Source organism: Zonotrichia leucophrys, chromosome 2 (genome assembly GCF_028769735.1).
Source record: "Zonotrichia leucophrys gambelii isolate GWCS_2022_RI chromosome 2, RI_Zleu_2.0, whole genome shotgun sequence".
NCBI classification, from domain to species: domain Eukaryota; kingdom Metazoa; phylum Chordata; class Aves; order Passeriformes; family Passerellidae; genus Zonotrichia; species Zonotrichia leucophrys.
In genome coordinates this window covers 70289536-70301973 of record NC_088171.1, presented here as the reverse complement: position 1 = coordinate 70301973, position 12438 = coordinate 70289536, and positions in this window count along the sequence as shown.

Sequence of the window (12438 nt, the reverse complement as noted above, 5' to 3'; positions counted from 1 at the left end):
GTATCTCATTATTTTTACTGGCTTTCAGACCAAAAGTGAAGAAAATCAAAATACAGAATTACTGTATGCAAAAAATAAGAACAGTACCTAGGAAGGTGTGTGGGAGATATCCTGCCTATGTTAAGATTACTTGGCAAAATATTTTTTGCTGAGCTAAGTTTCTTTAGTAAGAATTACTCATTGTCTTTCAGCTGTGACAACTGCACCAGCAAAACAGATGATTTTAAGGGAACTGGAGCAAATAATTTCTGCCTGTTCTGGGATCTTCAGTCTTTATAGCCGTTATTTACATTTTCAAGTGTCTACTTGAACAAAGAAAACAAAGCCACTGGTGGCCATTAAGTGGTCATTTAAGTAAATAAGTCAGCATACTGGCACTCTTCCTCAGGCAGGGTATGCTGGTATAATTTGTAAATGGTCTTCAGGAACAAATGAGAGCCACTGTGGAATTGTGAACTAGGAAACATGGGAATCCTAACTGTCACCACATAATAATAAAAAAAAAAAAATCCCCAAACACACTGTTTACCTTACTTGCAGTGAGTGACAAGCAGGACTTTCATTTCAATGGAGTTATTTGGGAAAAAATGATCCAAAAGGTGATTTTTCATATTTTGAAGACATTGTCAGTTCTGCCTTATTACTCGTTCTATGAGAATGCAGTGATGGGATGTAAACTGCTCCACTCACAGCAACAAGGCACCCCAAGTTATCTCGTAAGAGTCACAAAAGTCACAAAATGTATCATTCTCAAGATGCATCTTTTTCAACACTATGTCTTTGCTGGCACAGTTATTTCTATGTTTGTGAATCTGTATATTCTCCAAAGGAAAACAGGAATTTTAATCTGAAAAGGGAAAGAAAAAGAGGAAAAGAAATACAGAAAAGAAAAAACAGAAACAGAGAAAGGAAAAGAATCAAGAAGAAATAAAAAAAAAGGAACAAGAGAAAAAATTTTAAAGGTGAAAAATGAGGGGGAAAGAGAAAAAAAAAGAGAAAAAGTGGAAAAAGAATAAAACTTTCTTAGATGAGACCAGTAGGTGGGAGTGTTGACTTTTTCCCAGAGCACTCACAAACCTTAACATGAACTTTTCTTTTCTGTAAAAGGGTAATTCCCAAGAAATGAGCAAATTAATCTTATCTGTGTTTTGCTACTTTAAAAGATATAGTCCTTTGTGTCACATACCAAAGTAAGCCTTCTTTCAGAAGTACTGTATTGTCCATATATTGATTTTGGCATCATGTCTTGTTTGGGAGATAGAAGGAAATTCTGATTTGTCAGGGTTTCGTTAAGCCAGCTTTGATACTCACCATTCCCAGAGATGAAGAGGAAACTACTGCTCACCCTGGCAAATGCCCTTTCTTTACAAGAAATCAGAATGGTGGCAGAAAAAGTAAGAACATGAAAACACTTAAACAGAGGAAGCTGGGGAGGAAAATCGGGAGCTTTAGAAGCAATTTTGAACTTTAGAAGTAATTATGTTCATATTGGATTTGGACTTAGGGACATTTCTGGAAGCTCGGGTCAATTTCAAACAAGGTAACAGAATAAAACTGGGGAAGAAACATGGGAAGGAGAGCAATTTCTATTCCAGAATGAGAAAGTGGGTCTTAGTAATCTGTCATGTCCATGTCTCTAGCTTGCCTTTCCTTTGGTTGCCATGACATCTAGCACCAAGGTTTGCCACTGTGGCCATTAGTTTGTTTTGCCTCTGTATTTAGGGTGTCCTAATTTAGGTAGCTGTGAGCTGCAGTGGGTACATGTGAAAGTTGAATCCTGTCCACTGTGACTTTGCAAGCTGGAATTTAGCCATTTCCCTGCTTTTGCAAAACATGGAATCACCAATTATATCCTAGCTCTGTAGCCTTGCCAGGGTACCAACAACCCTGACCAGCTCCTACCTAGGACCTGTGCACACACCTCTGCCTGTTGTACAGGAGACCCATTTCTGCTCAGGTCTGTGCACCCAGACCCTGCCTGAGCAGCCTCATGGGTGTGCCACCAGCTCTGGATGTCTCTGGCTGCACCTCAGACCTTTTCTCTAGCCAGCTTTTCTTCTGGATGGGCCTCTCAGACCCCTGTTGTATCTTGTCTCCAGCTCCATCTCTGGCCCTCTCTCTTGCCGCTTTTGACTGAACCTGCATGACTGACCCAGGATCTGATCCACTACTGCCCAGTGAGATAATGTCCACATCCACAGCTGCCATCACACTTAGGATGCAATACATGCTGCCCCATGGGTGAAACCCAATTGTCACTCAATTGTCCAGTGGCAATCTGAGGCTATGATCCCTCCTTTAACCACTGAACTCCTGCTTGTCATAAATTTTAGCACTGGCCAAACCACTGACCACAGCAGAGAGGTCTGCACAAATCTGTCACTTGTTGTGGCACCCCTTGAAGCTGAACAACAAAAGGATGCTTCCCTCTGGAGAAAGAGAACTTCTTTCAATACCTAGGAACAGTATCTCCTACAAACTCTGCATCCTTAAAGAGGTACAGATGTCACACCAAAGTATGAGGAGAGAGATCTTACCTCCTGCCATTAAAACAATTTAGATATTATTTTTGTAGTGGGTCTAGTTCCAAGAGCAAAGGGTCTACAGGTTGGCAACAATGAAACTTTAAACCTCTTATGTCTCCTATTTGCTGAGTGGGGCAAGTTCTTCCTTAGCAACTGCACTTTGCAGTCTTGTCTTTTCCTTGGGTGGTTGATGGACGCAGTGCCTGCAGGAGGGCAAAGAAAGATCAGAACTCCCGAAGAGCAAAAAGAGCATATTCTGTCTATTTTGCAATTTTAATGCAATTCAATTGAAATTCAATAACAATTCTCTAATGTTTCTCTACCGGAAATTTTGAAATAACGAGATTTAGAGCATAACACTTCCATTTGCACTAAAGGCATAAACAGAAATAAATCCCAAGACTTGTGAGGCAGGAAGAGGAAGAGAGCAGAGGGCTGAAATGAAAAGTTCTGCGAGCAATGAGCCATGGTGGCAGTTTCTTACAGTAAACAACAGCAGCCTTCAAAGGATTACCTTTTTCCTCTGCAAGCCTCCCACTAGTAAGGATAAACCAGCTTCTATTTGAAATCTAACCCATCTGCCCTTTCAAAGAAGGAGATTTCAGCATTTTCACCAGCATTCTGTGGTGCCAGGCTTCCTAAAGAACCTGTGTATTTCATGCCCACCACCTACCACAATTCCAAGGAAGTTGGGAGCTGGTAATACTTTTGCATACCATTAAAGTGCTACAGTTTATTCCTTAGAGCCTTGGGAAGAGAGTTGTAGGAATAGAAATCAACTCATATTCCCTACATAAAACAGTTCAAACCTTTATTACAAATCCTTTGAAAGAAAATGTTACATATTCCACAATCCGCCTGTCACTGTAATGGAAAGAAAATGAAGCTTGTAGTTCTTGTCTATCTTTACATAAGAATTTGTTCAGGCCTAAATCTATTTATGTTTTAAATAAGTATGCAGTGCTTTTTAAAAAGTATGTAAATGATTGCCTTTTCCAAAAGTCATTAAGGGCTGTAAGACCACTAACTTTACAGCTGCTGGCCTCACAAGGAGCTATTTTACTGAAACACATTGAACATATGCTCCTAATTAATTTACACAATTTCAAAGATGCTTATACAAAATCCTTCTGTCTGGGGTAAAGCTTTATGCTCACTTGGTCACATCTTGGTACTTTCCAGCTTCACAGAAGTGGAGTCGTCAGATGCAGATCACCTTTTCAGTCCAGCTGGACCATCTGGGGTATTTTCCAGTCTTCTTTCTAACGCAGTTTGCTTTGACTCCTAAAAAAATTACTAATTCCAGTTTTCATGCTTGTACCTTCAACATTATTTCACTTTGCTGCACCATTCATTTTAACCCTTTAAAAACTGTAAATGAAGGTTGTAAGGGCTGATATGACTGGAAAGTGTTTCTTAATATGCAGTGCATATTGTGAGGGGGAAAATGTACTTATGAAGGCTTTAGTTTAACACATTGTTCTGTAATGAAATTCTGATTCAAATAGAATATATTATCTCAGTAATATTCACAAAAGTGAATGGAAAGAGCAATGCACAACAACATATGCCTTTTAAATTAAGGATAAAATATGTTTCTCCACAGATATCAAAAGATATTTTGTAACATATATGGAAACTGCTACATATTTCCTCCAAATATAATGAATAAAAGTTTATTAATGTTTAATGACACTGTGAGTTTGATTTTTAACAGAATATAGGTATTTTATTTTGGCTTTTTTTTTAGTCTTAGTAGTAATCTTGAAAATCAATTCCCTAGCTTACCCTCTGAGCTCTATTAAACATGAAATCATTAGTCACATGTAACTTATCCATATTGCAAATTACAGATGTATCATTTCTTGGAGACCAGTAACCCACAAACCTCAGTGATTCTCTGAGGATTCTCAAGAGCTTTGCCAAATAACTACTGAAATTAAACTGCTACTCATTTAAACATTTAAAATATTATCAGTTGGCTTTGAAGACTGGGTATTGTTGGCAGTTTCTTGAAAATAAATGCAAATTGTGCTTCTGGAGTAAAACTTCTGGAGTAAAACTGCAATTACAGTTGTCTCAAATATCTGTCAAAATGATCTGTAAAGGTAAGCAGCATAGTACAGAAGGTTCACTAGTAGAAAACTACATTTGGAGAGTAGTTTTAAGTGGCTATCAAAATTAGAAAGACATACTGAGTGTGTTTGGACAGGGATCTGCCCCAGAACCAGAGCTATTCAAGATGTTCCTAAGCAGTTTGCAATATTAAAAATGATGCGTTCAATTGAAAGCAGGCTGGTGGCTGGGGCAGAGGATACATGCTGTGGGGGAGGTTAATAATTCCAGCAAATGCCAGAAATGGTCTGGAAAAAATGGGATGATATTCAGTGGGTCAGGTGAAAGACGGGACATTATGCAGGGTCCATCAGACATTTAGATACATACAGGATAAAGAGCAAATGACATGCTTTTCTGTAGAAAGGGGATGAAGAGCACCTGTGGATGATAAACCAAGTGAAAATCAATATTTTATGCTATTGCAAAGCAGGAGAACATGGTGCTGGGTTTCAGATATGCAGGTAAAATTTGTAATACACAAAGAGCAATCTTTCTCTCTTTTCAGTGTTAAGAAAACCTGGAGTGAGTTTCCTTTACAGTGTTAGAACATGAGTACTGAGGTTGTTGCAAGGGAGAAAGGAATAATCTCTTCCCTCCATCTATGGCAATTAGAAAGGGAAATACTGAGTTTAAACAGCAGCAAGGGCATTCCAGCTGGACATTAGAAAACCCTTTTCTTCTGACAGAGACAGAATAGCACTGGAGAGCACAGCACAGACCAGGATGCAAATCCTCTATATGGGGCGAGGTAGTCATGGCAGGAATGTCGTACCTGCCGTGGGCGAGGAAGATGGATTTAATGAACAATAAGAGCAGTACAGTTAAGACAGATTTTCTCACAAAGAATAGGGGTTGGTAGTCACTTGAAAGGGGAACTGCAAAAGCAGCTCTCCAGCCCCGCAGGCAGACTGCAGAACAAAGCAAGTGCCTCATTCATGACATGGGAAGGAAAATGCAGGAATGGGGATGTGCCAGTTGCTGGCACAGAAGGAGGTACCAGTGCAAGAAGGAAGGAAATGTAGCCTGGAGATGAAAATCAGGGAATGGATGAATATTTCATACTTGCTGCTACTCAATACTAGCAATAAAGAAGATACTGAACTGTCTTGCACCCAACTAACTAATTGGTTTGCTGCAGTGATGCCTTGAGAGGCTACCTAGAGCAGAGAGTAGACAGTGTTAAAAGAATGAAATAGATATTTATTGAAAAGGCCTTCAAAGGATGCACTTTGGGCAGTACAAGAGCACAGCCATGGCTCCACCCAGGATGGACAACGGGTCATGGGTTTTCACACTTTAATAAGTTTACATTTACATATTGGGGTTAATTGTCCAATTACAGCTTCAGCTTATGAAGTCCCATCCTCCCAGATTGCTCTCCTCAATTTGCTGTTTGTACTTTTGGGGCCTGAAGCTTCAAAGGTGTCCTTGGTTCTCAGGCTGGAAAAGGATTGTTTTGTCTAGCTAAACTATGAGGAGAACTTGCTAATACTATGTATGAAGTTCAGAGTTATATACCAATGCAGTAGAGAATCTTGATATTATGAAAGCTAAAAGTTAAGGCATCATAGTCAGGATGTAAGCATCTATCCAATCTACTAATTTTTGCAAATAGTAGAAATTGCTAAGCTTCCCAAACCTCAGCCTTACTGTGCCATGGCTTCCAGTTCTTTTTCTCTATGACTTCATAGTATTACTCAGAACACTGAAAGTTTTAGCGAGCCTTTAATAGTAAAAATTACAGCTGCCTTATCTCTCTGGTAGATCTTGGATGTTTTCCAATTACTTTTTATTTCCACCTGAAGAAAGGCAAGGAGATAAGCACTGTACTCTGAATCACAGGGCTCAGTCCTGTAGGGAGTCCTGATAATTTTAGGGGAGATTTTTAAAACATGATCTGGGCTTGATTTTAGAATGAAATCCACACTGAAGCAAGCACTAGGTGTTGCTTATGTCATCCTGAATATGCTATGGTAGTAGTTTTAACACAGAAGTTTTAAAAGTGGAGTATCCTATAGAGACCATGTATTGGCACAAGTGGTGGATAACAAGTCTTCAAATATTTTCTTCACTTACTTGTTGCTAAGTAGGTGGAACTGCCATGAATGAACAGCCTCATAAATAAACTATCCCATTAATTTCTGAGAAGGCTTTTTATCAGATAAATTCTGCCTTATGGCCAAGTTAGATGCTTAATGATTGTCAGATAGTAAGTCCTTCTCAGCCTTTGAACAAACTAACTGGAAATAAGCTTTCAGGGGCTCACTAGACCAGGTAAGATGCTGAATTCTGATGGTTGTTTAAAAATCCAAGTTCATTATTTCCAGGGTTTCTTCTCAATCCGTTTGACCTGGAAGACACATTTGGAACTATGACAGTGTGTATTTCAATATCTGCTTTGATCTATTTCATGTTCTTCTCTGTAGGGATCTTCTCTGTAATACCTCTCAGGTCTCACTCCTGAGTCAGCACATAAGCGATTAAGCAATTGCACAGCTGTCTGGCAAGAGTTACTTGGAAATAATTATTAACTTTCTTGACTGGAGGTATTGAGTCAGATTATTATACCAAAGAATTTCTGGATACATCTTGCATGCTCCTTATGTACTTTGCTCTTTGGTTATTGAATGGCCCTGCAACCCTGCCCACAAAGCCAGGAATTCTGCAAGCTGAATCCTGGATTATATTTGTTTAAGCAAAAGGAAGGACAGGAAGTGGAAATTAATTCTGAGCCAATTTGCATTTGGACTGGATATCCAGCCATCTCAAAAATGAAGCCAAACACAATGCAGAAGGGCAGTCTTTTACCCAAGGAAAATACAGCCGTCCATCCACACCTACATGTGAGTGAAGCTAGATAGGCCCCTCCAGTCTCACCAATGTTCTAATTAAAGAAAAAAAAAAAAAGCACCGCTTAAATTCCATTTAGGTTTGTGGAATTGGAAACCAAAAGGGACTAGATCACATGGTGCAACCTCTAAGCCACAGGCCATTAAATTTTACTTAGTTGCTCTGTTGAGCTCAATAACTTTTATTTGGCCAAAGCACAGTTTATGTTTTGGCCTCCAGTAAGGCAGGCAATCTTTTTTTGAAAGATAAGGAGGGACAAAGCTGTTATTTTTATTTGCACAATTGAGTGCATGTGTTAGTACATATATGTTCTTTTTTAGCGCCCGAGAACTAGGTTTTAGCTAGGAGTATAAGCTCAGGTGGGCGAGGAGGTAACCTGCCAGCCAGCTGTCACCCACGAGGCTCACAAGGTGATCTGTGCCTTGCTGAGGAGAAGGCTTGGGCAAAGAGGAGGGAGGGGAATGCACACAGACACACCAGTCCTGATTCAGTTCCACTTCATGAATACAGACTCCTTTCAAGGACTCCATTTAAAAACAAAGAAAACAGCTCTTTGTCATTAATCCCTTAATTTGCACAAATACTTCAGATGTGTAATGTTTTCCAAACCACAGTTTTAAAGGCTCACATAATTAACAGAGTAATATAAACCACTTTTATTCTAGCTGAAAAAAAGATGTGGCTGGTGTTAAAACAAGATTCAAACTCAACAGACTGAAAGAGTGAATCACTCACACTTAGGCATTGTGCAAGTTGATCTGAATCCTTTGTGTTTTATTAATACAATAAATTATGTTACGCAATAATTTAACTAGAAATATATTATGTGTTGATATTCAGATTCAAAAGTACAAACATCTTTTTGGCAGGCTAATTGAATGCTCTTATTAAGAGATTTAAAATAAAGACTCTCCTTCTAACAGAAATGGGATGCCTTATGCTTGATACTTTATACTTTGAATCTTGTTAGAACTCCAGCTTTTTTTTTTCTTAGAATTAATTTTAAATTATTTTTTTTTAGAAATGCTACACACCCTGCAGAACTTCCATGCAGAGTTATGAATCAGTACAACTGAACAGCCACTGGAGAGCAGTCTACAAGCTACAGTTAAGCATACTGATCATACTTTGGCTATATACCGATGAGATTTTGCCTTGCTGTGTTCCCATTGCCCACATTTATGTATTTTCTCCTGGTCTGGCCAGCTATTGTTTTCTAGTTTCCTTCCCCACAGTGTGGATAGACTAAAATAGCCAGCAGAACTTCTGGAGGAAATATTTTACAGCTCTCTCCAATAAAACCTTGATACAAAGCCATTTAGCTTAGTGAATGTCCTTCCATTGACTGGAGTAGTTTGTGTCCAAACTTCTGGTTCACAGTCTCTGTGTTTAAATGACTGCACTGATATTAGGGTTGATGAAATGAGGTGGTTACTTATTACTTTTTGTTCAGCCTGCCAAACAGTGTTTTGGTTACTGTAGATTTTGTTGATTACTCCTCTGATGAACTTGAGAGAGAAACTGATTCAAAGCTCCTGGAGCTGAGGCAGTGATGAATCTGGACCCCTGTGTTTGCTGCTGCAGGTGTGATACAGAGTTCCAGGCCTGCAATTCTTCCCCTAAGCATGCACAGCCACCAGAACCCAAAGAGCAAGCCGGCTGCTCCCACTGTGTTGAGGATTGAGACACTTGGAAAAGGAACCTAAAGGAAGACACCTTGCTGTCTTATAATTAAAAAGATGATAAACATAACCTCATTATTTACAGCCAATAATTTGATTCCTATTTTCTAAATGAGGTCTTCATTTGCCTGGGTGAAGGTTGCACCTGCCAGAAATTTGCTGAAAGAAAAACATGGTAAAAATGTGGGTGTGAAATCCTGTTTGGAAAAATGGAGACCACAAAAAAATCTAAATAGTCTTTTCTGTATAGATCCTGTCCTTTACATTGTTATAGTGTGCATTGCTGTCTATCTCATCCTAGTCAAGGGGAAGTCTGGTTGGATATCATGATAAGGACTTTGCTGGACAAGTAATGCAGGCTAGCACATAAAGTCCAACCACTTAGAAACACAGTAACAATTTGGTTAAAAGTTCCAGGAGTTTCCTACAGGCTTTGTCAGACCTCTGTGGTTTCTGTTTGAAATTACAGCAGATTTTTTCCAGTGGAGCATAGCAGCCGAATGTGCGCCCCATGTGCAGAGTGGGAGGTTTCTCACATTCCCACCTTTCAGTCAAAAAGTTTTCTGGCAGCAAGAAGTGCTAATTTAACAAATTTCTTTCCAGTGCCATTTTGCCAGAAGGCAACCAGAAACATCCCTAGGTGTTCAAAGCAGAGGTGATGTTGGGAATGGAAAAAAGCAAGATTTATCCAAAGAAGTTTGAGGCCACTCGAGGCTCTGTCCTGGGAGGCCCCACCCAATTCTGTAGAAAGCCAACACCAGACCTGACACATGTTTGCATTTAAATAAATGCTAGTTCAGTTGCCACCAGGGAGAATAAAGCCTCTTTATAATTTTGGGAGAAGTCCCTGTATGTGTGACAGAGAAGCTCTATCTTAGTTAATCAGTTTTATCTTGTATATCTCTTCCTTTTCTTTCTTTCTGTCCCACAGTTCTTGTTTTCCCAAAGCCATAACAGTGCTCATCCTGAAGTGGTTACAGGAACTTTCTTGAGGTCTGGTGAAATATCTTTCCTTGTTTGACTCAGTGAGTTTAATAGCTTGGTTTGAAGGGAAAGCATGCCTGCAAAAGCACACCCTTCTACCCAAGCCATAGGAATTCCTGAATAATTGCTCTTTGCCTGGCCAGAAGAGACAGCTCTTCAGAAACATCCTGGAAGGAAAAGGGAACAGGCTGGATGATGAGCAGGGTGGTATTCAAAGATTAACCACCAGAATTAAGCAGATGCTTCTATTAAACCATCTGGCTCAGCCACACCAATGGCTAATTTGATCCAGAAGGCAGAGACACTACCTCATAGTCCCTAACACATGAGTCAGTGAAAGCATCTGACAAAGATGATCAAGTCTTCAAAATGGTCAGATTTGTTGGTAGAGTCAGAGGTGGGACAGAGCAGATGCTGTCACTTCCTCATACGCATGGGCCAATTGTGTCACCAGGGATGGCTATAGTCAAACACTTCAGCATGATGGCTCAAGTCCTGCCAAACAAATCTTTCCTCAGTTAACCAAGAAAACTTTTTTGTTCCAATAATCATGTCGTGACTGTAAACCATAAATAAAATACTGAACATTTTGGGCCATATTGTTTGGGGTCCTTTGCTGCTAGAGTCTGGTGGTCCTTTGCTGCTGGGGAAAGGGGCTGCAGCAATAAAAAGTGGTGACCACCTCAATTACACTCAGGGAGGTTATGGGTGTAGCACTGGATTCTACAACACAGAAAATGTTTTGGAAAGAATGTTGTCATTAGCAGATCTGGTCTCTTGAGCCTAGAGAATGAGGGTATCAGAAATGTCACTGCTAATCTGCCCTACAAAAAAATAAAAACAAACCAAACCAAAGCAAAACAAAAAAAATCAAATCAAAACAAAACATAAAACAAGCAAACCACCAAGCCAAACCAAGCAACATACCCTCATTTCTTATGGCAACAGACTTGAGAGTATGAGCTGGTTAACTAGCCACTGAGGTTGAAAATATGTTTTGGGTTTGTTTTTTTCCCTGGAACTGTGGCTTATCAGTAGTCTTTCTGTCATCAGTGCCTGGCTATCCTTTAAAATGCAATATGGATCTGTCATTCTGAGTGGTGAGGAATTTGTTTTCTTTGGTTCTGTGGCAAATGTTTTTGCCTGTATTGTACAGGCACTGCCCTATCCAGCCTCTTGGCCGCTGGTCCCTGAGGCCAGCTCAGATCTGGTACCCTTGTTTGGAACCTTGGAACCATGCTGGGGAAGGAAATGGGTGAGAAAAAGCTGAGGAAGGAAGGGTCTGGTCCCCTCAGCTTGGGAGGTCTGTTCAAGTCAATCCCATGACCCCTGTGCCTGGCCATGTGCCTCACTGATTTGGACACTGGCTCTGGTTTGCAGGCTTCATATTCTGGCTTGTCCTTGGCTTTGCCTCATTGCTACAGCCTTGCCTGGTGAACTAGACTTGACTAACCCTGGTTACTATCACAGGACCTGCTCTACTCCTTGTTTCTGAGTGCTCTAGTACTGCATCCCTCATGGGTGAAATTGTTGCCCAGCCAGCCTGGCTATTGCCCTTGCCTCCCAGCCTCACCCCTGCTGCTCCCTCTAACTGGGCTTGTCACAAGTGTTTGTTCAGCTATCAAATTCATGGCTGAAAGAACAGCGTGTTGTCAAGCAACAGGGAAGTGATGACCTGGGTGAGACAAGAGTAATCTATGAGTCTCCCACCCTCTGATTGCAGCTCTGCTACCTTGTCTAACCCTGAAGAGTCCACCAAGAGCAGGAGAGCACAATAAACTTCTGGCTGCTGTAGGATTAGCTAGTGCCATTTATGAGAGCCTGCCTGGCACTTGAGGATTTGTGGAAATTCAATGGGATTTTTTGGTATTGACCCTGTGGAGTTCAAGATCCCACTCCTATCAAAATACTGTAAGGCTGAAGGCATCCTTGAAGCATCAAATAGAATGTCACTTGTCCAGGCCAGGGGCAACTGTTGCAGGTCATTCCTGATAAATATTCATCTAGTCTGTTATCAGGGAACTAAACTGTGGAACTGCCTATGTGGTCTCTTCCAGTGCTGTAAGGTCTTAACCTTAAAATTCTACTATATTTTGCCCTATCCATAAAGAGGACAGAAAACAGATTACTCCCTAGCTTTTTGTAGCACCTTCTTTTGCATTTGATGACTGTCTTGGTCCTTCCTTCCTTCCTGGACAGTATCATTCACTCCTATGCCAAAAGACCCCACTTTTTCCCCCAAACTTTGCTTCCAAGTTTTTTAGTTTGGTGATTTTCAT